General features: G+C 34.8%; 1 long non-coding RNA gene across 1 annotated transcript in view; it reads left to right on the top strand.

Annotated features, from left to right (window-relative positions):
• LOC110260099 overlaps positions 1-27,856 on the top strand; it is a 207,921-nt gene that overhangs the window by 77,209 nt on the left and 102,856 nt on the right. The gene's annotated exons all lie outside the window — the stretch shown is intronic.

Genomic DNA, 27,856 nt, shown 5'->3' with positions numbered 1-27,856 from the left:
GAGAATTAAGGAGTTGTTATTTAAAGCTGTTATTCAGAGTTGTTATTCAAAGTTTCAATTATGTTAGGTAACTTCTTGAGATATCCTGTATAACATAGTGCCTGTAGTTAAGAATGCCATATTGCGTGCTTCAGAATTTAAGAGAGTAGGTATCATGTTAAGTGTTCTTACCATAAAACAGAACAAAATGAAGCAAAACAAAACAACAAAACAAAGAGACACAAGGAAACTGTGTGAGGTGTTAGCAATGTCTATTACCTTGATTGTGTGTATCATAACTGTTTGCCTACGTCCAGATGCATCAGGTGTACACATTAAATTTGTACAGTTTTTGTATTATTAATTATACCTCATTAAAGAGTTTTTTAAAAGATAAAAACTTAACATCTTTAAGATTGCAGTTCCAATGTATTGTCTTCAGGAATTCTTCCCTGATCTCCCTATTTCAGACTCGCTGTATTAGAATCTTATATCACAGTGTTTCTTACTTTTTTAAAAAACATTTATCATAGTTTTGGCTTTTTGATGTTATACCTGATTCTGTAATTTTTTTTTCTTTGTCATGGGCCTATATGCTTCATACTTTTTTTTTTTAATTGAAGTGTATTTGCTTTACAATACTGTGTTAGTTTTAGGTGCATGTTGCTGGAGGCCAGCTCCCGTGGCCAGGGAGTATACATCCCGATAGGAGATGGACGCGTGTCAGCGAATGTACAACACGGAGACAGCCTCTTTGTCCCTTCTTTCAGGGCGCTGGACTGCTCAAATTTTATTGGCAACAGTGGTTGATTATATAGACAGTTTTTTACTATAGATTACATTACAGTGTTAAAAGCACATTGGTTAACTCTTACATGGTATAGCAGCTATGCATCCTGTTTTAAGATCTCTATCTTAACTAAACTTAGTGAGTACTTTGAAGAGGCCATAAAACACAAGAATTTAGCATTTACAGACTTTGTAGACTGGTGCTTATCTTCAAAGCGTTATGGCAGGGAGACAGTGTAAGTAAATATAAACCAACTTAATTAAACTATCACTAAAAAGCTTTTAAAATCAAAGACAAAACTCACAGCTAGGTTTTTTGGATAAGATATGGCTAACTTCTATGGACCTCATTAAAATCCTAACTCTGAAGTTTACTATATAACTAGTTAATAGATAAACACTATGTTTTAACTAAGTTGGATTTAAATAGCGGAAAGTCCTTCGGGATGAAATTCTTACTATATTATTGTTGTAACTTTGTTAAATCACAAATTACCACAGGAAAATAAAAATGGGAAATAGGAATAATAAGTAAATAATCAGGAAAGACTGAGGAAAACTGAATAGCAAGTGAATAACAGAAAAGACTAAATCATCCATGGAACAATCTCCATTCAGCAACACAAAATGGAAATTATTTCCTGGGAAATTTAGTTTTCCACCTATGTCAGCAGGCAAGGCTTATTGTCTTCTGGGGCCTGTTCTCGGAATTGTACCATTCAGACAGGCATCCCCTTGTTTAGGAACCTGCCCTCGGAATTGTACCGTTCAGACAGGACCCTTTTCCTGATTAGGAGCTTGTCCTCGGAACTGCACCATTCAGACAGGCCTCTTTTTCTGATTAGGAGACTGCCCTCGGAATTGTACCATTCAGACAAGCTCCCTTCCTTGGCTTCTTGTATCTTCTTGGCTTCCCGCAGGTGCACAGCATAATGACTCAGTATTTTTGCAGAATATATTCCATGATAGGTTCTTACAAGATAATGGGTATAACTCCCTATGCTGCATAGTAAATCCATGTTGCTTATTTATTTTATACATAGTAGTTTGTGATACTCTGATTTTTTAAGGGATATCAGTTTGTGCCTTTATGTTATAAACTTTAACAAGACAGGGACTACAGCTGTTTTTTTCTCACAACCTTATATCCAGAATGTAGCATTGTACCTAATACAATTAGCATGTAATTACTCATTTGAAAAAAGGGATATTGAATAAAGGAATAAAGAAATAAATGAAATTTTAATTTGAAAGAAATAAGAGCCCAAATACTTAAGATATGTGAGTATTTATTTTGGTACAATCAGGATTAAAAGAAATTTTGAAAGAAGGAATTTTGATCTGTATACATTTAAAAATTTGTGTTGGAGACACCACTGGCCAAGATTATCTTTGTTTTTTAATTATCATGCTTATTAATGGAGAAATGTACATTAGTATATAAACTGTTTTAGATCCATACTGGTTTTTATTGAGATAACATATAGTGGTAATGGAGAATTTAAGTGTAACTGAAGTTTATTTCCATAGTACTGCATTATTTGCAGATCAAGATATTGACACAATCAGAATCATAAATAAAATTTAATCTTGTTTTCATTTACTACAGCTACTATTAGTATTTTTTCCCTTTACAGATATAGATGTTATATAAAGTATTACTTTTCTGTATTAATAGAGAGATTGAGGTTTCTTCATGTTCAATATGCATTGGGATTCACTTTAGATTATTCATCACTATGTGTATGTGTCAGTTAAAGGCAATTTATGGGTTTTTTGGCCTAAGATTGCAGTGCGTAGAGCTAGCAAAATGTGCGTCCAGCTAAGAGAATGAGAAAACTTCTATGGACCTTATTCTAAAAAGTCCTGACATAACTCCAGTGGAAAATAAAACGGCTAAGGCTTTTTTCAGTTTTTATGTGTTGATGTTTTTAGCAGTCATGACATCTGTTCAAGTACTTGAATACTGAACTAAAGTTAAGAAGAGCTTAGCTTAAATTTTGTTTGTTAAGCCATTAAAAATCAATCGAGGCCAGTGTTTCTCCCTCTTAGTTACACATTGGAATCACCCGGGAATCTTCCACACCACTGGTACTGGGCACCATCCCTGGAGATTCTGATTTAAGTGATTTGGGATGTGAACTGGGCAGCAGGAGTTTTGAAAACTCCCCAGGTGATTCTAAAGTGCAGCCAAGTTAAAAAATCATTGATGTTGGATTTTCCATCATGGCTCAGGGGTTAAGGACTCACCTAGTATCCATGAGGATGCAGGTTCAATGCCTAGACTTGCTCAGTGGGTTGAGGATCTGGCATTACCGTGAGCTGTGGTGTAGGTCTCAGACTTGGCTCAGATCCCGCGTGTCTGCTGTGTAGGCCAGCAGCTGTAGCTCAAATTAGACCCCAGGCCTGGGAAATTCCATGTGCTGCAGGTATGGCCCTAAAACAAACAAACAAACAAAAAAAATTGATGTAAGATGGTTCAGATCTAGAGGGACTTTAGAGAAACCTACAAAAGCAAGCTTCTTTCTGTATGATGCTAATTTACCTTTTTGTTTCTTTGTAACTATTATTCAAGGAGTGGTCCCCAGATAAGCAGCATAGATATCACACGGAATCATCTAAAAATATGGAATCACTGAGAAATGTTTGCAATTCAGTCAAATCAGAATCTGCATTTTAATATGATCCTCAAGGGTTCAGAATGAACATTCAAGTTTGAGACGTGTTTTATAGCACATTTATTTTTCTTTTGCTTTGCTCCTTCCAATATTTTCCCAGAGCACTTTTCTTCTGCCATTAAATGGACACCAGATACCAATGGAATGATGGTCATTCTCTTTTTCCAAAATAGCTGATCATTTATATCAAGTCCCCCAAATTGGAAGCTTCTAAGTCAGAAATTCATGTCCACTCTGCACATTCTGAATTTCTTTGACTGCGGACATCTACTTCTAATTATGAAAGAAATCTTCTTTTATTTTTTTATTACTCAAATGAATTTATCACATCTGTAGTTGTATAATGATCATCACAATATGATTTCACAGGATTTCCATCCCACAACCCAGGCACATCCTCCCACCCCCCAAACTGTCTCCTCCAGAGACCTTAAGTTTTTCAATGCCTGTGAGTCAGCATCTGTTCTGCAAAGAAGTTCACTCTGTCCTTTTTTCAGATTCCACATGTCAGTGAAAGCATTTGATGTTGATGTCTCATTGAATGGCTGACTTCACTGAGCATGATAATTTCTAGGTCCATCCATGTTGCAAAAAATGCTGGTATTTCGTTCTTTTCCATGGCTGAGTAATATTCCATTGTGTATATGTACCACATCTTCTGGATCCACTCCTCTGTCAATGGACATTTAGGTTGTTTCCATGTCTTGGCTATTGTAAATAGTGCTGCAGTGAACACTGGAGTACATGTGTCTTTGCGAGTCATGGTTTTCTCTGGATAGATGCCCAGGAATGGGATTGCTGGATCAAATGGTAGTTCTATGGTTAGTTTTCTGAGGAATCTCCATACTGCTTTCCACAGTGGTTGCACCAATTTACAATCCCACCAGCAGTGTAGTAGGGTTCCTTTTTCTCCACATCCTCTCCAGCACTTATTGTTTGTAGACTTTTGGATGATGGCCATTCTGGCTGGTGTAAGGTGGTACCTCAGAGTGGTTTTGATTTGCATTTCTCTAATAATGAGTGACGCTGAACATCTTTTCATGTGTTTCTCGGCCATCTGTATGTCTTCTTTGGAGAATTGTCTGTTTAGATCTTCTGCCCATTTTTGGATGGGGTTGTTTTTTTTTTTGGTATGGAGCTGCAGAAGTTGTTTATAAATTTTGGAGATTAGTCCCTTGTCAGTCGATTCACTTGCAAAGATTTTCTCCCATTCTGTGGGTGGTATTTTTGTGTTGGAAGAAGTAAAACTATCGCTATTTGCAGATGGCATGATACTATACCTAGAGAATCCTAAAGACTCTACCAGAAAACTGTTACAGCTTATCCACGAATTTGGCAAAGTTGCAGGATACAAAATCAATACACAGAAATCAATAGTGTTTCTATATACTAACAATGAAAAAGTAGAAAAGGAAATTAGGGAAGCAATCCCATTTACCATCACATCCAAAAGAATAAAATACCTAGGAGTAAACCTACCTAAAGAAACAAAAGACCTGTACTCTGAAAACTACAGGCCACTGATGAAAGAAATCAAAGATGACACAAATGGATTGAAAGATATACCATACTCCTGGTTTTGAAGAGTTAATATTATCAAAATGACTATACTACCCAAGGCAATCTACAGATTCAGTGCAATCCCTATCAAATTACCAAGGACATTTTTCACAGAACTTGAACAAAATATTTTAAAGTTTGTTTGGAAGTACAAAAGACCCAGAATAGCCAAAGACATCCTGAAAAAGAAAAATGGAGCTGGAGGAATCAGGCTCCTGGACTTCAGACTATACTACAAAGCAACAGTCATCACACCTGCATGGGAGTGGCACAAAGACAGAAATATAGATCAGTGGAACAGAATAGAAAGCCCAGAATTAAACCCATGCACTTACAGCCAACTAATCTATGACAAAGGAGGAAAGACTATACAATGGAGAAAGGGCAGCTTGTTCAATAAGTGGTGCTGGGAAAACTGGACAGCCACATGGAAAAGAATGAAATTAGAACACTCCCTAACACCATACACAAAAATAAACTCCAAATGGATTAAAGACCTAGATATAAGACCAGACACTATCAAACTCCTAGAGGAAAACATAGGCCAAACACTCTCTGAAATAAACGACAGCAACATCTTCTCAGATCCACCTATCAGAGTATTGACAATAAAAAGAAAAATAAACAAACGGGACCTACTCAAACTTCAAAGTTTCTGCACAGCAGAGGAAACCCTAAACAACACAAAAAGAAATCTTCTTTTATACATAATTGCAAAAAAAAAAAAAAAAAACCACTGTTTTTTATTAGGCATAGTTCCCCTGGTGGTGAATATTGGATTGTACATTAAAGTATTTCAGTATGTATTGCAAATTATAGTTCATTCTTTTGCTGAAAAATATTTTAGGAATTCAGTGACTTTTTGTTCTAAAAACTGATGTTTCAATGATAAAATGCTTTCACAGGCTTCTAATATTTTATCTTGTCTTGAACTTTCAACAAAGAACATTCTCTAAGAGCTCAGTGTTAGCTGTGAAGAATGCTTTGCAGCTTTCTGTTACCTTCTGTTATAGAAATAGGGGATTTGCATCTGTCTAAATGAATGATTTTGTTATTTAAGTAAATCTAGTAGTAGAATGATTGTGATTCAGCTTTCTCCAGCATTACATATTATAGTTTAAGGGATTAGAAATAATAATTTACTTCAGAAAAGAGTAGTTCTGTCTCTTTGTTCTTGAATTAACTGTAAAGCAGTTTCTTATGTGCTGAATCAGAACTTGTTATTAGTACCAATCTCCTTCTAAGATATTTCATCTACACCACTCTCTTCCCCGACAGAATACTATGACTGTATTCCATAGTATAAATTGATAAGAACAAGCTCGCCTGTGATGCTACAACCACAAAAATGAATTGGTTCATCATCAAGAATGATGATGTAGTATCGAATTCCCAAGCATGTGATTTTCTCACCTATCTTGTGACATTTTGCAACAGTTTGTTCATTACTAAGTTGTATTTTTTTATAATGTAGTGCTAGTGGAAATTATTTTCTGCTATTCAAATTTATTATGCATGATAAGGAGATGCAGGGACCTTTTGGAAAAGGGAAATAAAGTCAGCATGGACATGATAAGATTGACTAGTCAGCATGGACGTGAGTAAGGATTAGACTCCCTCATTAGAAGAGGTTTTTCACATAACTGTAAAATATCACATTTTTATTCTCCAACCATTATTTCCTTCCCATGTTATGCCACATTGGAAATGAAACTCTCACTCAGTCTCATGATTTGTGAACATGATGTTCATACTGCCTAACCCTTCTAACAACTCCCTTCTTTGCATTTGCTTTGGAAACTTCACTCTCTTCTGATTTCTACCCTTAGAGTTAATTTTGGAGATGCCACCTCCAGAAAAGCCAGATACTACATGAGAGTGTGATCTGGCTCAAAATAATTGTAGTGAGCCAAAAACTCCACTCACACCAGATCCTGCTGCCTAGGCTTAAGCCAACAGAAATAGTTAATGTGGTTAGCAGGTATATCAGTGCTCATAATTATAAGACCTAAAAATTCAGAGAACTTGAAGGTAATTTTCACCTGATTATTTTTAATGAATTAATTAATTAATTATGTCTTTTTAGGGCCATACCATGGCATACGGAAGTTCCCAGGCGAGGGGTTGAACCTGAGCTACAGCTGCCTGCCTATGCCACGGCCACAGCAATGTGGGATCCAAGCCACACCTGTGACCTACACTGTAGCTTATGGTAACTCTAGATCCTTAAACCACTGAGCGAGGCCAGGGGTTGAAACAGCATCCTCATGGATACTAGTCAGGTTCATTACCACTAAGCCACAATAGGAAATCCTAAATTTAATATTTAACTGAGCAATTACTATGCCAGGTACTGTCTTAGTTACTTTTCATATATTACCATGTTTAATCTTTATACCTGAGTTGCTAGATTTGCTTTATCCTCTTTGCATATCAGGATATTCAAGCTTAGAAATGTCACATAACTAGTTAAAAGTTCATCTATGTATTACTAAATGGAAGTGGTATTTGATCCAAGGGTTGTCTCTTCAGACTCCAGTTCTTAGCCACAGTGATTCTGTATACCATGAAGAGCTAAGGAGGCCTCCTGTAAATGGCATGGGAAAAAGAGAGCTTCCTTGGAAAAGCTTGCATTAAGGTATTTCAATTGTCCATTAGAACACTTTTAAAACATTGATGACTACCTGCAGAGATTTCTGGTGACAATACACCATCACCTTTGTCAGTTGGTTCTTAGTCACAGTTTTGGGTAACTTGAGAGGCTATTTATCCTTTCATCCTTTACATGTTCCTCAGGTATTATTCGTCCAGATCTAATATCCAGGCCATTTGGCTTAAGACTATCCTGGTAATGGTTGGCACCCAATTGAATATAGCTCATTTTATCTTCTGTGCTGAACCACCAAACTCTCTCATCCATTTATCAATAAGCCCTTCTTTTGACACATACTATCAAGATATCAGATTTCTAATACTTCAGTTATTCTGATTTTGACATACTGAGCCCATTATTAGTGCTTAATGACTGGAAATATAACACTTGGTCACTTGATGTTGAGAGGGCCTTGAGTAGCAGTGTGGGAGATACCGTAGTAAGATGTATTCATTATTTCTCACTGTGCCTTCATTTGGAAAACTTACTCTCATAGAAATTCAAGCTTTTATTCCTTGTACCTCTGACTTGATACTTCCTCAGTTTGTTGCTAAGTTCTCTGGGGAACTATTTCCAGGTCAGAAGTTATTTCTCCTGTCAGAGAAGAAGTATAAAGTATTAGCTAATGGGTAGTTTGACTTGTATCCATGGCTTCTCAGTGAGATGCTTTCAGCCAAATAGAGGCTCTCTCTGATTTTAATGTAGGCACACATACTGCCTGCGCACGTAGAAAACTGAAGCTTCCTTCATCTCCATCACGTGTTCTCTCCTTATTTATATGAGGTCACAAACACTTGACACTTTTGTCATGGTGGTCTCTTCTCATCCATGAGAGTGCTAGTTAATCAACTGTAGTGTTGTATCACCCTGAACTTGGCTGTAAACTCTCATTCTTTACCAACTCACATTCTTCATCAGTTGCTTCTAGCAAGTGATAGGCATTAGCATGTGAGATAAAAACCTCCTTGCTATTTCAGATTGATGACATAGATTTGGCTGTCTGTTCCTGTCTTTATTTCAGTTTTGCTGTCTGTTAGTCTAGCTCTCAGTCTTCTTTCCCTTCCAGACTCCTGCTGTACTCTTCATTAAATGACCTTGCCCCCTGGAGTCTGACGTTGTAATCAGAGATCTGGCAACCACTACACATGTCCCTGAGACCAAATAGATTTTATAGTAAAAAATAATAATAATAATAATAATAATTTTCATCAACTCATAATGTGAATAAGACTATCAATAAAATGAAAGAGAAAAAGATATTTTGTGAATTTAGAATGAGAGCAAAATAAGAGTGGACATCAGAGCTAATCAAAAGAGAAAATATTGAGGCCGACATACATGAGAATATGATGATGGACTATTACTAATGTGTCTTCTTTTCTTTATTTTACTCATAAAATAGTAATTATTATAGAGTCTAACTAATTCCTTACCAAAAATAATGTTCCATTAAACATTTTTTCCCCAGTAGCTTTATTCCTTCTCCATCTGACTGGAAGTAATGGTTAGGAGAGAGTGTGTAAAGGCTGAAGTAATTAAAAGATTTCAGTTTCCATTAGTAAATCACTCTGATTATTTTCACTAAGTTTCTCTCAAATAATTAGGCTCAGATCTTATATCCAAATCTTCTCACTATGCAAGTAGGCCCCCAAATATCTATCTTGCCTAAACTTTACTTTCAATATTTCTTATTTTCATAGATACAAAGGAAATCCAAAGTCTTCTACTGAATGTTCTGACATATTTTAGGACTAAAATTTCCTTAGAAAAAGTTACTACCTCAATGACGTTTCTCATCTCGGCTGCTTAGATGAAAGGTCAAATAGAAAAAAAAATATCTGTGATTTTTTAGGATTACATATTTATGTATACTCCTCCTGGAAAAGCCTTTCAGTTTCAATGAGAATAATTTGGAGAGTTTATATTTGCATTGGAATGTATTTCCAATATTAGGCTCAAAACCAGTCAGACTAAACTTAGACTTCAGACATATGAAAATTTGCCTGAAAGAAACACTATAAAATGTATGCTTATTTCAGATCTAATGGATATCATTTACATAAGCAGATATATATTATTTATCAAGTAGAATTTTAGTCTAATTATTTTTTCATTAAGTGACTTTAAAAATAATATACCTAGGTTAAAATTTAGGTTACAGGGATTCAAATCATTTTTGTTTTGTTCTAGCATTTTATTTATAATCTATAAACAAAGACTAATTTGACTTTGATCAAATCTCGGCATGGTCAAAGTGTCAGATGAAGGCTACTCCTGAATTACTTAATTCAACTATTAAAGAAACATTCTGCTGTCTCTTTAATCACAAAAGAGACACATCACTTATTAAAAGCAAAAAAAAAGTAGAAATAAGGTTGGAAAATAGAATAAATTTTCTTGTGGCATAACAAATTTAGGGGATTAAAACTGCATTGTGTAAATTTACTGCTTGTATTATGCCACTGATGTGATGTTTGTGTATGTACATGTTCATGTTATGCATTATTTAGTTATGTATAAGGCCCTATTGAGCCTATTCACAAGAACCTTTGTTCTTTTTATTACTTAATTTCATGGGAAGACAACAGTAGTTTCAAAAGAAGTAAAAAATAATATGATGGCTCTTAGTAACTGAAACATACCATTTTGTTTCTATTCTCTCTGCCTGTTAGGATTATTATTATTGCTTAATAAGGTTAAAACATAACCCGTTAAGCAAGTAAGATGATTTTCAGTACATGAATGGAGAGACAAACTGTGGTACTTCCAGATGATGGAACATTATTTATCACTAAAAGGAAATGAGCTAAAAAGCCATGAAAGGATGTGGAAGAATCTTGAACACATACTATTAAGTTAAGCTAATCTTCATAGGCTGCATGTAGTGTGAATCCAACTATAGGACACTGAAAAAAATCAAAAGTCTGGAGACAGTAAAATGATCAGAGGTGGCTGGAAATCAGGGAGGAGGTAGAGATGCATAGGCAGAGCACAGAGGATTTTTAGAGCACTGAAAGTCCTTTGCATGATAGGACAATGGTAGATTAATACCATTATATTTTTGTCCAAAGCAATAGAATGTATACCAAGAGTGAACCTTAATGTAAACTATAGATTTTGAGTGATAATGATCAATCAGTGTAGATTCATCGATAGTAGCAGATGTACCTGTATTGTAGATTATATTGATGATGGGGGGCTCTCTGTGTGCGAGGGATCAGGGGATATAGGAGAACTCTGTGCTTTCTGCTCAGTTTTTCTGGGAACAGAAAACTATTTTAAAATATAAAATCTAAAAGAAAAATAATATAAACAGGTAATATTGTTATTCTTAGGGAAGACTGAGTGTAATTGTATTTTTAGAAACAATTATCTGGAACTGTGGCACATCAAATGATTGTTTTCTCATTTGTGAACTCATTTATGGACAAAGAATATACATTGTTATGTTATTTCTAACTTAGGAATTTCTAACTTTATTCTTTATATACAAATGAATGCTATTTTAAAAATAACTGTATATCTAGAGTTATAGATCAGTCCACACAAAATTTGCATTATTGTTTTATAATTCATATACTATAAATATTGATATATTATTGTACTATTAACCTGAAGAACTCAGTTATCTCAGAATGATTTATGCTTATTTTCTTCATTTTCTATTTGTATTTCAGTTAGATTTCTTAGAGACTTTACAGTCTCAATTGACATTGCCTTTTCTGATTGAATCATCCAAATGGTTTTAGTTAAATATAGGCTTTAATTTGCCATGATTTACTTGGTAGTTAAAGCACAAATCTGTATGTTTTTCATTAGCAGTGAAGTATAATAATGAATAAAACACTTAAATACTTTGTGTTGTCTTTGATCTATAGATGCATTCCTTGGTTTAATTGGTCACCAACGTCTCATTAAGTTATCATTAAGAATATTATAAATATTTTCATGTGACAGTATACAATGGCCATTTTGGAAAAGAAATAATGTCTTGTTCATATTACCTCATTGAGCAATTCTCTTCCATACACTGACCCCAAGTATATCCAAGACGATGAATTATTAACAATCAGGTTTTATCTCCTAAACATTAGTGTGTCCTGATGTGTGTTTTCTGGGCCTCAGATGTTAGCAGATAGTGTTTGGAAATATTTTGTCACCAAATATAACTTGGAAATGCTGAGTTAGGGAGGTTTCTTTTTTGCAGGATTTTTCAGATCCCTTAATTTACTAATGTGTAAAATGAATCTCCAAACCAGAGTAGTGCAGTGTATTTTACCACAGGGTCGTTGGTTGGTTGGTTGGTTGGTTGGTTGGTTGGTTGTTTTTTTTTTTTGAAGAGCATCCTGAGGGGTAAGTGTACTGTGGTTCATCTAGAATATTAAGACAACACAGATGTCACTTAACTGTTGTACCATTTCTAAAGTAAAATGAATTATCTTTGACAATTTCCATCTGTAGTTCTGAATAGTAATTTCCTAGAGACATTTTCCTCTTAATAATAATACAAGTAGAATAGTACCCAACTCACTTTTTTAACTGATTTGATCTATACTTCTGTTTTATAAATTATGAATCAAAATAGAAACCTGGCTTATGAAATATATATTATACCTTAATGTTTCCAGAAATTTTCACAAGAGTTGGCATTCTCAACTGACAAACAAATAAATAAACTCACAGAGGATTGAACATTATTAGCATTCCCTCAGGAAGAGGCTCTTTGGCTTCAGAAATGATGTCCAATTCAACATAATTGGTTTGCCCTGTTCTATAAAAGGAGAATTTTAGTGTTATCACCAATACTTTAGAAGCTTGAAAATTTAAGTTTATGATAATTTTTAACGGAAAGAATAGCAGAAACATTATTAATACTATTGTGGGAAACTCTAAGCTTTTTCACTCTAAACTTGGAGAAAGGGATTCTGAAGTTCCACTATTAAAATATACCCACAAGTTATGTTATCAGCCATATGAGAGAGGGAAATAAGGAAATTTAAATGAGTGGCTAGTGTCTAAAAACTATCAATCCTTTTTATTACCACCAGTACCAAGGCGAAGTGACCTAGGTATACTCTCAGTGAGGACACTGGTATACTATTTAATTGTAGTATAGGGGAAAATATCCAATTTTTCACCAGTTTCTCTAGTGAAAAACTACATGTTTGCAATTGAGTTGTAACCTGGAGAATGGCCCAAAGTGAAGTACTTATCAGAGTGTCCTGGGAAGATTATGAAAGCTAAAAATACCAGTGCCTCATATTTGGAGATTCTGTTTTAGTAGGTTTGGAATGTGTCTCCTCAGTTTTATATTTTTAACCAGATCCTCCATGGATCCTTACGTAGCCAGCCAGTCTGGTGCCTTTTTAATGAACCTGCATCGGGAGCCACTGATGTCGAGCTATGAAAGCTCAAAAAGCCAGAACTGAGCAGCATTTATCTATTAGTAACTGGAGGAGAGAACATGAATCTGGTCACATGGATATTATCACAAGAAAATCATAATCCATGTGGGTCAGGACTAATCAATCAAGCTGCCAGAGAACTCACCTCTCCTTGCCTTTATTAAAGCCTTCAGTTTATTAATTTAATAGACTAAATTGCCAGTTAACAGGAAAGTTTTGTCCTGGTGGTCACATGAGTACTGTGATTAACTAAAAGTGATATTATCCATTACCGATTAATAAACTTGACTGATTTGATTCATCAACTCTAGGCCTGTCAATAGCAGAGCCCTGCATGGTTAGAGAGCACCCCCCCACCCCGCCCTGGATGATAACATATCCATCAAGAAAATGATATTTTGAAGGAAGATGTTGGATTTTCTCCTGTTTAATCCCCAGGAAAGGAGAAATTTTGACTCCCTCACCCCATCCTAGTCTTTTGTCTGCCTCCATCTCCTAAATATCCCATCGCAGCCTAGGTTCTCTGAAGCACAAAATAAGATGAAGAAATCTGAAGAAAAATTAATGATAATTGGAAAAATTATTTATATTATTTGAGCTGTTATTATTATTGTCATTATTATAGATTTTTTCCTAGTTGTTGATTAAGTAAAACCTGCCCCTTTTGCTCTTTGTACCTGTACACAAGCACCAAAGTATATAGGATGCAGTAAAATGTGGCAGATTTTATCAGTTTTCTTTCCTTTTTGTATTAGCTACTGGGCCAGGTTATTGGTCTTGAGTAATGAATCAAAATAGATGAATTTGCTCTTGACTCTTAAGAGCCTTCTTCTGGCAGTCTCTAATATTTCAGAGGCACATCACACAGCTATGATGAACCTCCAAAGCCCTATTCCAATTCGCTGCTCATTTTCGTTGCCCTCTTCCTCTTCCTCCACTTCTATTGCTGTTTCATTTCCCCAGTCTATGCTATAGATTGTTTGTCTGTAATGAAGCTCTGCCTTAGAAGTGTCAAACAAAATGAAAAAAAGAGGGAAAATGTGGCAAGAGTTGGTCGTTGAAATTCCTGAGGGGGGGTGTCTAACGTTCATAAAGTACACAGGTTTTGTGAATTCATCAGCTAGACTTTGAAGTGAAGGTACTACAGTCTTCTGGTTCTTGTCTCTGGGCAACTCTGTATCATTTTTCTGCTCATTTACTCCACTGAGATATTTCACTGTAAATTATAATAGTGAACATTTGGAGACTTTCATAGGTTTCATATTATTTCTATAAGACAAACAATACAAATCAAGTATTAACCTTTAAAGTTTTAGTTGGAAAATAGGAAATGAACCATTATCTAAAGAGAGACTGTTTTAAAGTAAATATCTTATTTTGTTGATATACTATCAAATTTCCAAGGAAAGATTTTTATCGCGTAAGAAATAGGTTAAATGTGCTATCCACCAAATGTTCTACTTTTTACTTATCTCTTGTCATAATTTGATAATGAATAAACACTGAGGCATTTAACCACATAATTAATGTATATATTTTACTCAAATTCTATCATCTTATCAGAAGATAAAATAAATAATATTCTTAATTCCAGACTTTGCCTAAGGAACAGATTGATGCCAGAATATGTTTGAGAAAAAGAAAATGAAATAAAAGTAAGCTAAAGAAAAGAGTTCTATTAATTGTACACTTCTATCCTCATTTAAAGGTGATCTCTTTCTACTCATGTTTTAAGAAACATTGCAAAATGAAACCGAAACCCAACAAAAAGACTTCTTTGGGTAATTTATATTTAGTTTGTAATGACTTCAGGAGAATACTATTTTTTTCCACTTAAATATCAATGGAACATACTTTAACGACCTACTTGTGTGAGTTACTAGGCATTGAACTAAATGTATGTTATCCCATTTGTTCGTATTTTAAATGAGTACTTATAACATTCTTTTTAAAGGTGAGAAAATCAAAGACAAGGGATAAATGCTCCTTTCTTACACAGCTAGCTATGCAGCTGTGGAGACATACCCCTTTCTGCACAGATGTGGAGGATGAGACCTCATGGCCAGAATCTTTTGCTTCCAGAATCCATGCTTTTTACTCTATAGCACATCTTTCAATTAGATTGTAATATAGTAGGTATGAAAAGGCAAAAAAAAAATTCATTCATTCTTCAAATATTCATTGATTATTCCCCCCAAACTTAGCACTGTGCTGGGTAATTTTGGGAAATCACAAAATAAGTCTATGAGGACCTATCTACAAAATACTTACAAAAATAGAAGGAGTGATGAACTATGAGTAAACAGGTCCCTATTTTACTTACCAGTGATATCCAACTGCTTTTGATAGCTTCCTGGTGATTGTTTCCCATGACATTGTTAAGAAATCCATCTTACCTCTCTCCACTCTGCCCTAATGTTTGTGTTTTTGGTGGCAGTAACTAAGTGCAGTACTTGATTAGTCAGGATGGCTGTTGTAACAACTCCAACACAAATTCATTTCTTACTTGTGGCAGCTTGTGATACAAATTGAAGTGTTATGAGAAGAAGGGAGTGTGGAAAAGACTCTGCTTCAAACACTCAGGGACTCAGTATCTTCTATTTGTGGTATTAGCTTCTATACATGATGACCTGTGAGACTGAACCTGAATGAGAAAGATGGACAAAGATAATATAAAAAAAAATCTTCTTGGGGCTTCTTTTCCTCCCATTTGTTGGAATGCAGCTGCATGGCCCTGAAATAAATGCACAGGGGTTGGAAAATATACAATAACTGTGTTCCTAGTAGGAAGATAGGATGATCCTGTGAATACAGAGTAACTGTCTTTGCCACAAATATTTTACCCCATTATTAATTTAAGAGGTTTTATTAACAGAAAATACCTAAAATTAAGATCAAAAATTAGTTTTGTGGGGTGTATATGGACATGGATATATCCTGGAATTCTAATCTGTACAAAATCCATACATCCCATTTCTAATAGCTTGTAGCCCCCTGTCCTTTGAAACTTCATTTCTTACATAATTTGAGCAGGTGTTAGGGAGAGTGTGCATCTATGCTCAGCCTCTCATAGCTCACTGAAATGCTTTTCAAGCCTGGTTTAGAAGTCTTCAAGGATCCTCTTTCATCTCTGACTCAGAGGAAGTGACAGATCTGTCCAGTGCTACTCTCTCTGTCATGTACTCATTCACATTTTCAAAAGTATGTGTTCAAGGTCTACTGTTTACTATGAATTAAGGTCGAAGTGATCGTACACACGTTTGCGCACACACACATTTCTCTTCAGAGACAAAACTCTCCAGACTTCTATTCCCAGTACAAATGAATCTGCATCTCCACTTAGAAGCTTCTGAAAAGCCGCAGACTCTGCAATAGCAATTGTGTGTCTATACATACAATTGTCTGTCTCACAGGATGGAGAAAAATCATATGAACTCTCTCTGAAGTCTCCAGGGAGTGAAAAAATTAATCGCTGTGGATGAATAGAATTTTTTTCTCCTCTTTGTCTAAAACATTTGCCGTCTGGATCAGAAAGTTAAATATTGTTTAGATTGTTCTTTGCTGTGGCTTATCTGACACATAATTCTCTATACCCCTTTCTATTCAGTCCTAAACAAAACTTGTTACACTTTTTATAAGAAATGGCATTCATAAAACATTGATATAGTTCTGTTGATATTCAATTCTGAAATGAGTCCAGAAATAAATGAGTAGGTGTTTATTTAAATGCCATAAGGTGCTTCAAGCAATGAAGAAGGAAATAAGCTGTGGATTAAGTACATCAATCCTATAGCGGTCAAGCTCAGCACTTTACAAAGAAAATTATAATTATGTTTCAAGAGAGCTAGAGCCAATTGGTGCAGAGCTGGCTAATAGGGATGCCATCTGGAAGTCAAGAAGTGATTAGTAATTTAAAGAATTACTTTTACTTTTTGTTTTATTCCTAGAAAAATTAAAAATTTAGATTCTTCAAGCAGTGATTAAATTGATTAAGGGATTAATAGCCAAAATAACACTTCCAGCTCTGAAATACAAAAATGTAATTTTCTACCAGGCTTATGAAATTCAAACACAGTTGAAGTGGTAATGGACGCTAATGATATGTAATCAAGGCTGAGCCAGTTAGCTAAATAAACAAATTTAATTCGTGTTTAAAGTGTAAACAGAATGTAATTCATGAATTTAATTTGATCCCTACTTGGATTCTAGATTCCAGCTGACATTTTGTCTTTATCCTAGCCATTAGCATGGTAAAAATGTCTCCAGTTTTTTTGTTTTGTACTTTTGTTGTTGTTGTTATTGAAGGGATTTTTAAAATTATTCTTAAATCATTGAAATATTTTATTTGTCAGGATAACTGTGACCCAAATTCCAAACAGTTTTTTAAAACTTCATCAAAGTAAAAGATGTTCCATTCAGCAAATTTAACATCAAATACAGAGATTAGAAAAATCTGCTTCATCCACTAGGTTTTCAGGTACAGCACGAGTAACCCATCAACCAAGAGTTTTAGAGACATATTTTCCTCTAGAATGAGTGACTGTCATTTTGAATCACAATATATTAAATATTTCCTGCAGCTCTGATACTAGATGAGCTTCCTTTGTTGCATCAAATATCGATAATTTGACTTGTTATCTTACCAAAGAATATGATATATAAGTATAAATCTTGGTCTTATAAATAACAAAACCCTACCCAAGATGGCATAAACAATAACTATTTTATTAGTTCATAACCGAATCATCCAGAGATAAATCATTTGATTTAATTTGCTTAACTCATTTGTAAGCCTGAGACCCTATCACTATGCTCTTTCTTCCTGGGGTGCTCTTTTTGTCCTATGCGAGAGCTCTCTTGAATTGCCTAGATGACTACTGCTGTTTTTAGAACAACAGGATGTTGTGTTTATATTCACTGGGGTAGAAAGGGAGTTTCTTCCACCCAACCACCCATTTGGATCAAATTAAGATACTGCCATGAATATAGGCTCCAATTTATTATCCATCCCTAAAACAGTAACTGTTAAGAGGAGTTACTGGGTGACCTTGAGTTTTGGTTAATCAGTTCTCAAATGGTGAAAGAAGGGCTGGGCTGAATAGAATGTCAAGAGTATGAGCAAACTATCTAATAAGTGCTTCTTTTTTCTGACTAGTTCCTGAGTGTGATGTATCCAGTTGTTATAATAGCATTGCTAGATTTTTGCCCATAATATTGAAAGTAATTTCACTATAAATCCTAAACTGGACAGAACCTTCAGAGTAGTCTGGTATCCATTAAACTTCAGTAACTATATTAATTTTCAAGATACATAGTTTGTGTGGCTTGCATGTTGAAAAATAGTTTAATAACATAAAAAATACACATATCTTCTCTTAATAAAGTGAGAGTTTAAAGGAAATCATATGTTGAATGTAACTTTGGAACTTTTTAGAAGCCTGTGTTCTTGTTCCTCAGGGAATAGCAGTGGGAGGAGCCAAAAGAATGTGATGGTTGGAGAACAAACCTGTCCTACCATTAAAGTGGCATAATATTCTCATTGTACTTTTGGAAATGCTTTTATCTTGACTTGAAAAATAAGGTATTTTGAATTTTTATGCACTTTTAAACTTCCATGTTGTGGGTGTACTGGCAACAAATCTTCAGAGACATTTAAAAGCAAATTAATTAATGTTTATGGAAAACTATTCAAATTATAGCATTTGCTCCTGTTTAAGACTGCAGCACACAGAGAACAGAGGATAAGATGTGAAAAAACAAAACTGTCTCTTCTGGCAAACAAAATGGGAGGCCCTAATAATTATGAGGGAAACATGAATGTGCTATTACTATTTAGCTCGCAGACATTCCTAAAACAGTAACATTTTGTAAGAATTACAGGAAAGTTCAGAGAAGCAAACATTCCTTGAAGTACAGTTACTCACATATAACATGACTGCTTTTTTTGTATCACATGTATCTTTCTTTGTATCCCTAAGTGCATGTATAGGCAGTGAATTTATACTACCTACTTCTTTCATTCCTCACTTATCACATGGATAAATATGTAAAACATTGTTAATATTCAAGTGTTTGGGGTGTAGGAAACATGTGCCATTATAAATTGTTAGTGTGAATATAAGTTTATAAAAACTTTCCTGGGAATAATTTTAATACATATAAAGGTTTTAAAATGCATATACCATGCAGTTTTACTTTCATAGATTCCTGGAGTGGTAATTGGAAAATGAGTGTGAAAAATACAGGAAAGATGTTCAGCAAAGCGTGGCTCATAAACATGAAGAAATGAAAATAACCCATGCAATAAAATAATGTGTTACATTTAAATGATGATATAGTTCAATATGTATTGGAATAGAAAGATACTAAATGTTTTATCCACTTTGATGAATAAATGTAATGTGATTTCCAACCAAAAATACCAACAAAAGTAAAAATATAAGGTGAGCTAAATTTTTAAAAAATAAAGAATAATTAGGAGTTCCAGTCATGGCTCAGTGGAAATGAATCTGAGTAGTATCCACGAAGACACAGGTTCGATCCCTGGCCTCGATCAGTGGGTTAAAGATCCGGCATTGCTGTGAGCTGTGGTGCAGGTCTCAGATGCGCCTTGAATCTGGTGTGGCTATGGCTATGGCATAGGCCAGACGCTAGGGCACCAATTTGACCCCTGGCCTGGGACCCTCCATATACTGTGGGTGCAGACCTAAAAAGACAAAAAATAAAAAAGAATAATTATGGAGTATTAATCTTGCCACATGAAATACAGTGGAGAGAAATAAGGAGAGAGAGAGAGGAAGAAAGAAGAAAGGAGTGAAAGAAGGAAAGAGAGAATAGAAGGAAGGAAGTAAAGAGAGCAGAAACATTGAGGGCTCATTTGACAATTGCATTAGTTTGGTATTGCAGCATAACAAGCCACCCAGGAGTCTTAAAACCACAATCATTTATTTTTGCTCCTGGGTCATGATAATGAGCTCATCTTAGCTGGTCTCTTTAAAGAGTCTGTGGGTTGGAGGGTTCTCGAATTATCTAGACCTGTCTTCTCTGAGACAATCGGGTTGGTTTGGGTGTATTCCACCTGATATTCATGCTCTGCTGGGATTTGTAGTCAAGCCTGGCCATGTCCTTCTTGTGGCAGTGACAAAGTACAATAAATTAGCAGAAAAGCAGAAGTCCTCTTGAGGCCAAGACTCAGAATTTGCATACCATAACTTCTGCCACTTACTATTAGCCAAAGCAAGTCACAAAGGCTGCTCATATTTAAGAAATGAGGAAATAATTTAGGGATTACAGAGTTAGAGGATGAAAGGCATGGATAAAGGATGAAGAACTGGGGTCTGAATACAATCTATGAAAACACTGATAAAATTAATTACATGTTTTTTCTAATATATAGTGACTAATTATTCAAAAGAAAAAATATGCAAAAAATAAGAAAATACTGTTCACACAAAAAGGAATACAAAAGTCTTATAAACATTTAAACTCTATTTATAAACATCAACATCATTTATAATTAAAATCAGGTACATTAAGATAATGATATACTTTTTATTACAGCCAAGCAACTGACAAAGTTTAAAATTTTGGTAATAGATTGCATTGGCCAGGGTGTGAAAGTGCACAAACACTCCCATTTCCTTTTTCTAGAAATCTAATTGTTGACTTCATTGGAAGAATTTGGTAATATCCATCATATGAAATGAATGTGCATGTTTTTTTTAAACAGTTTTACTTCTAAGAACATGACCTCTGAATGTACATGTATAAATGAATAGATACATGAAAGGAAATGTTAACTGTTTAAGAGCAAAATGCTATTGTAACTCAAATATCCATCAATATGAGTATGCTTACATGACTTTAGGTGCATTCATTTGTTAATATACCTTGCAAACAATGAAAACATGAAGTGAATCTCTATATTGTTTTCTGTATGTTTCTTTGTGTTTTACACAAGAATTTCAATTTGAAGAATATAAGATATCTAAAGTTGGAAATAGTTTCCCTTTAATTACACAAATATTTACACTGTTGATATTTTACTATGCATTTTTTTTGTCTTTTTGCCATTTCTAGGGCCACTCCCGCAGCATATGGAGATTCCCAGGCTAGGGGTCTAGTTGGAGCTCTAGCCGCTGGCCTACACCAGAGCCACAGCAACATGATATCCAAACTGTGTCTGAAACCTATGCCACAGCTCACGGCAACGCCAGATCCTTAACCCACTGAGCAAGGCCAGGGATCAAACCCGCAACCTCATGGTTCCTAGTCAGATTCGTTAACCACTGAGCAACAACGGGAACTCCCACCATTCATATTTAAAAATGACCATAAAGAAGCAAAATGTGTCAAGTTACTCTTGTGGTGAAGTGGCAATGAATCTGAATAGTATCCATGAGGATGTGGATTTGATCCCTGGCCTTGCTCAGTGGGTTAATGATCCGGCATTGCCATGAGCTGTGGTGTAGGTCACAGACGTGGCTTGGATCCTGCTTGTGCATTGCTGTGGCTGTGGCACAGGCTGGCAGCTGGCAGCTGTAGCTCTGATTCGACCCTTAGTCACCCTTAGCTTGGCAACTTACATGTGCTGTGGGTATGGCCTTAAAAAGCAAAAACAAAACAAAACAAAACAAAATGTGCATGGCATATTAGTAAAGCTGTGAGTGAACAAAACATTATTTAAGCATCAGCCCTTTTCAACAAAATTATATACACAAAGATATTTGCACATAGAAAAGGCTAGATAGGTTGTACACCAAATTATTCAAAGTAGTTTTAATGTAATGCCATGTGATATTTACATTTATTTCCATACATCATATTTTTATTTTTATTTTTCAAGGAGCATGTATTATCCTTCTAGTGAAAAAGCTTTTATTTTTTTAAAGGACATCTTAATCTAGATCCACAAATGTGGAAACTGAATATATTCCTTTAGCTATCATTTTCCAAGTTTTCAGTGCCTGATCACTCTATACCAAGAAGTGTTTTGGATGCTGCAACTGCAACCATATTAAGCAACTAATATTCTAGTAGGAAAGTTAGATAATGAACAATGGATAAGAGTGAATGAGCAGTAGAGTTACGTATAATGATTAATACATTAAAACAATTAAGAAGCCACCCAATTTGCTTCCTGCCCAGAGGAGCTCCATTCTGCTTTCACCCAAATTTTGAGACACATCTCTGCTTCTCTCAGCCATTTGCACATACTACTCTAAATAATTTATTAATTCACAGTCCACTTTGTGAAAGGCATGGGGCTGAATGCCAAGAATATGATCTTTAATGAAATATATATTACCTCATGGTGTTTATAATCCTTGATGTAACTGGCTATTTTTTTCTGTTATGTTTGTATTTTTCAAGAGAGGAATTTGATTAGATCAGTGGTTCTCAAATAGGGGAAACAGGAGTGTTTAAGCATAATTTGGGATATTTATCAAAGTACACATGACAGACTCATACCCCCTTTCTTTTCCAGACCCGTAGCATCATTCTTTTAGGGCTGTATCTATGGAGCAGTATGTGTGGGTGGTTCCTGAATTTAAAAAAAATCCACAAATAATTGTGATATATTTCCCTAATTGGGAACCACTGAGTGTGATCATCAATATGGTCACTTCCAGCTCTAAAATAGGACATCGCATTATCTTATATAGGCAGCCAGCAGGGGTGGGGAGAAAGGAAAAAAAAGTATAAAATTAATGTCTGTGTCTCAGATAATAAATAATTCCTGTGAAAACACTAGTTAGAATTACTCCCCTAAGAGTGAGTTGTCAGCCATATTTCTTTATGTTCAGCAGTGATGCTTCTGACCATTGCCAAAACTCAGCCTCTGTCCACCCGGACCAAATAGAAATTCTGTGCAGACAGAATTTTTGGTGAAAGAGATAAAAAAAAAAATAGGTTTTATTGCTTTGCCAGGCAAAGAGGGTCACAGCAGGCTAATGATTTAAAGACTGTGGCCTCCTTTGGGGAAGAATTGCAGGGAGTTTTCTATTCTAAAAAGAGAAAAGCAGTGTTTCAGATAAGAAGCAGAGTTGGGGGCTGACATGCATTCTTTTTTTTTTGGGAAATCTTAGTCATTGAGGCTGGCGTCATGTCATTCAGGAGTGTCAGAAGATCTTTCTGTGAGCCTGGTGATAGTCTTTTGGTTGTTGAATCCTGACTTTTCCTAGAGTAATAGTACTTGCAAAAAGGGCATATTGATCAGAGATTAGAACAAACTAGGAAAGTTCCTGAAAAACATCATGTGTTTCTAATCTTTAACCCACAATTAATTGTGCTCAGTGTGCCTAATCTTTAGCTTACAGGTGATAGTGTTTAGGGTGCAATTAAAAGAGAGAGAAGCACAAGGAAGGGCTCCACGCTATTCAATTTTAAATTATTCATTTTTAAAAGAAGCATAAGGAATAAAACTTTTCTCTTAGATTTATAAGATACCTACATCATTATGTGTATTCCTTGAGGGGGAACCAGGATCCTGCCCCAAGGCTGCAGTATTGTTGCTTGACTCTTCCTTTCTTGTCTTTGTATCCTCTTCCTTCCCTGATCAGCAACTATCTGAACCTGCCCCTTTGAACTCAGGGAAGGTCATGGAGGCTAAATGAGGCCCATTTCCTAAAAACAAGTAATGAGGAACACAGAAAGGCGTTTGTGCCCAGGAGCCCCGCAGGGATCTGCTCTATTTCATGACTACTAGAAGCAAATGTGATTTCAGAGTTCTTAAGCAACTGGGACATGACTGCCTCCATACATAGAAAGCTAATTCCAAGACTACTTTCTGAGTCAAATTCAATGGGAAGGTGAGTCAGTTTTATTACTTGTGTCATGAAGATAAATCTCCCAGTAGAGTTATTGGTTTGCTGAAGCATAGCTTTGGCAACAAGTGTGGGCAGCTTTGGAATTTCACTTTTCTAGATATGGTGGTGGGATGTGGAAGGGAGAGGGAAGAAGTAGAGGGAGGGGAAGAGGGAGAGCCTCCAATAGATGCTTTCACCTTTCACAGTTAATTTTTTTTTTTAAAAACTAACACAATGATTAAACAATAACAAAAATATTTGCATGTAGAAGTGAGGGTAGAGAAATAAAATTCAAGAAATAGGTCTAAAACTTTATTATGTAGTAATAAAAATAGCAATGGTAACTCTAAAATTATACAGTCCAGTGTTAAATGTTTAAATATTATGTCACCAAAATAAACAATAGAGTTGCAAAAATGTATTAGCAACATTTGATTGTGAATGATTTTAGTGGTGGATTAGGGAAGAGATGCTTCTACCTAAAGTTGTTTGTGATCCTCTAAGGTAATTATTAATAGGTCACCTTTCTAGTATAATGTACTGGTTGTCTACTAGGTATTTTAATGTATTGTGATTAATTTGCTTGGACAGAGAAGTAGATGGAGTAAAACAAAAACCCATTAAAATGGGATGAAATCCTGCAGAGACATGGGTTAGACAAGGAGGTGTCTGCTATTTTGACACAAACCTCTTCTGTTTAAGCATTTTGAAGGGATGATAAAGTGCAAAGCATGTTGCCTACTGTCCTTGACAGGAGGACAACAGTTGATTAATGAGATGTGATGTATAGTTGATCGATTTTAGAGCACATTTGGTGGTTTTCACAAATGATCCATCTTAATTTTGGATATATTATCAATATATTTAGCAAATGTCATTGGCAGTGCCGGTTACAACAGACATGTTTTTCTATGAAAAAAGGATAATCTTTCTCATAATTTATCATTTGTGTTTAGTTCAGTTTTATATAGCCTCCTGTAAATATTGATTTTGATGGAAATACAGAGAGGAGGAACTCTTACTACTATCCTGTATTTGTTCTAAATACTGCTGTATAGTAACAGTACATCATTGAATTCATCACATACAATATTAAATTTTATGTTCTTTGTATATCTTTGCACTTACTACTTGACTATACTGTACCTTTGGTCAATTCTGGCATCAGTATGCTACTAAGGGAGTTCCCATTGTGACGCTGCAGGTTAAGGACCTGACCTGGCTTTGTCTTAGTGAGCATGCTGGTTTGATACCAGGCCTTATTCAGTGGGTTAGGGATCTGGTGTGGCTGTGGTGTTGTCCCAGCTGCAGCATTGATTCGACCTCTAGCCTAGGAAGTTCAACATGCCACAGGTGCAGCCATGAAAAGAAAAGAAAAGAAAAAACTAGTTAAATAAGACTAAATTCCTTTTTATTCCTAATTTTCTAAGAATTTTCATTATGAACAAATATTAAAATTAGAACAATGCTTTTCTGGATATATCAATATGGTCATAAATTATCTCTTTTAATGTGCTAGTGCAGTGATTCACATAATCAATATTCTGAAGTAAGTCAAAATTGCATACCTGTTATGAAGTCGACTTATATAATTTATTTTAGAAAATATATATTAATGAAATTGATTTTCTAATTTTTTGGCATATATATTTATAAATAAGATTATTCTCTAATTTTTCCTTCCCATGTAGTCCTTCAATAAGTTTTGCTGTCAAGTTTATAAGACCTATTTCAGATTAGAATTATTTCCTCCACATTTGTTAAAATTGACTATTAAATTGTCTGGGACTTTTTTCTTTTTTTGGGGAGGGCAGCCCCTAGGCATGCAGAAGTTCCCAGGCTAGGGACTGAAACTGTGCCATGGCACTGGCAAGACTAGGTCCTTAATCCACTTAGCCACCAGGGAACTCCTGGATTGTTGTTGGTGGTGGTGTTTTTTTTTTTTTTTTTTTTTAGTCTAAGATGTTTTAACTACTTTTCCAATAATTCTAGTGAATACAGAACTGACCAGGATTTTTATTATCTTTTTTAAAATTTTATTTTATTGTGCTATCTAGATAGACAATGTGACATCTACCCTCTTAAATGTTTACATGTACAATACAATAATATTGAATATAAGTACAATGTTATAAAGCAGGTCTCTAAAACTTATTTTGCTTAACTGTACCTTATGCCTATTGATTAGTAACTCTTCATTTATCCTTTCCCTACAGACTGCTATAGACTCCTACATGTAACTCTTTGATTCTATGAATTTGACTATTTTAGATACCTCATATAAGTGAAATTATGCAGTATTTGTCTTTCTGTGATGATTTATTTCATTTAGTATAATGTCCTAAGATTCATCCAAGTTGTTACATATTGCAGAATTTTCTTTTCATAAAGCTGAGCAATATTCCATCTTATCTATACACCATATTTTCTTTATTCATCTGTCCATAGACTTTGAGGTTGTTTCCATACCTCGGCTATAGTGAGTGAATAGTGGTATAATGAACATGGGTATGCTAGTGTCTCTTTCAGGTTTTGATTTCAATATTTTTAGATAAATACTCCGAAGTAGGATTGCTGGATCATGTAGTAGTTCTATTTTTAATTTCTAGAGGAATCTTCATACTATTTTCCATTGCACCTGTTAGCAGTTTGCATTCATACCACAATGTGCAAGGGATCCAAATCTTTTGTTATCTTTTATTTTTTGATAATATCCCTCTTGACAGATATGAGGTGATGTTTCATGGTGAGGTTTCCTGATGATTAGTTATGAGCATTTTTTCATCTATGTGTTGGCTGTATCTTCTTTGGAGAAATGTCTATTCAAGTCCTGAGCCTGTATTTTAATTGGATTATTCAGATGCTCAATAGTTGACTTTAATATTTTATCTTTGCGATAATTTAGTTTGACTTACCCAAGTTGTGCCCCACAATTCTAATACGTAGTTTTTTAAATTATTTTTTAGTTCTTAATGTTTTCCTTAATTTGCTTTCAATTTTGCTTTGTATAGCTTAAGATCATGTTTTACATATTTACATTTACAATTGTGCTTTGGTATTTTTGGTGAATAAAATTGTTGACCATTCTGAGTTACCTTCTTTTATCTCTGATGATGACTTTATCCTTAATGTCTATTTTATCTGTTATTAATATAGAACCCCCATTAACTATCAAACCAAATTTCAAGTATAGTTTCTTGCTGTATCTTTTTTCTATCTCATTCAAATATTTTGTATCTTTATGTGATAAGTGCAATTCTAGAATTTTACATAGAACATTTATTCATTTGATTTATTTTAATTATTGACATAGGTGAGTTTCTACCATGTGCAAATTTATTTTTGCCCTGCCCATATTATATTTATTTTTCTTGATTTTTGTCTTTATTTCAACTGGCCATGGTTTCTTTTTCATTAACTCAGACAATGTAATTATTTTTTTCTTGCCAACACTGTAATTATTTTTAATCTTCTGACTTCTGTGCTTTTGTTTTTGTGCATTCATATATGAAAGAGTATGTGTTAGTTTGTACATTTACCCTCAAAACATCGTTTTATACAACATTTATATTTATTTAAATATATATTATCAATTTGCTCTTTATCCTTCTATCTGATATCATATTACTTTTAGCCTAATGTATATGTTTTATAATTCTTTGAGTGCATGTCTGCTGATTGAAATTCTTTCAGTTTTATGGATTTTGTTTGCCTTCATTATTGAGGCTAATAGAATTGTAATAGTTAAGCCATTTACAATGTCATTCCACTAACTACTACTACCTTCCAGTATTACAGTTAACAACTTGCTGTCAGTCTTCTCTTGATTTTCTCCTTTCTTTCTTTATAGCTCTTTAGTGGATGTTTGTAGGTTGGATTCCATTTTAGTTGAACTCATTTGAATGTATTAATGTATTTCATTTGTTCTGGAAATTCCTGAGGCCTTTTTTCCATTTCTTCCCTCTTCATCTTCACTTATGGAGA

The sequence above is a fragment of the Sus scrofa genome, chromosome 3 (assembly GCF_000003025.6).
Source record: "Sus scrofa isolate TJ Tabasco breed Duroc chromosome 3, Sscrofa11.1, whole genome shotgun sequence".
Classification (NCBI taxonomy): Eukaryota; Metazoa; Chordata; class Mammalia; order Artiodactyla; family Suidae; genus Sus; species Sus scrofa.
This window is presented reverse-complemented; position numbering and strand designations above follow the sequence as displayed.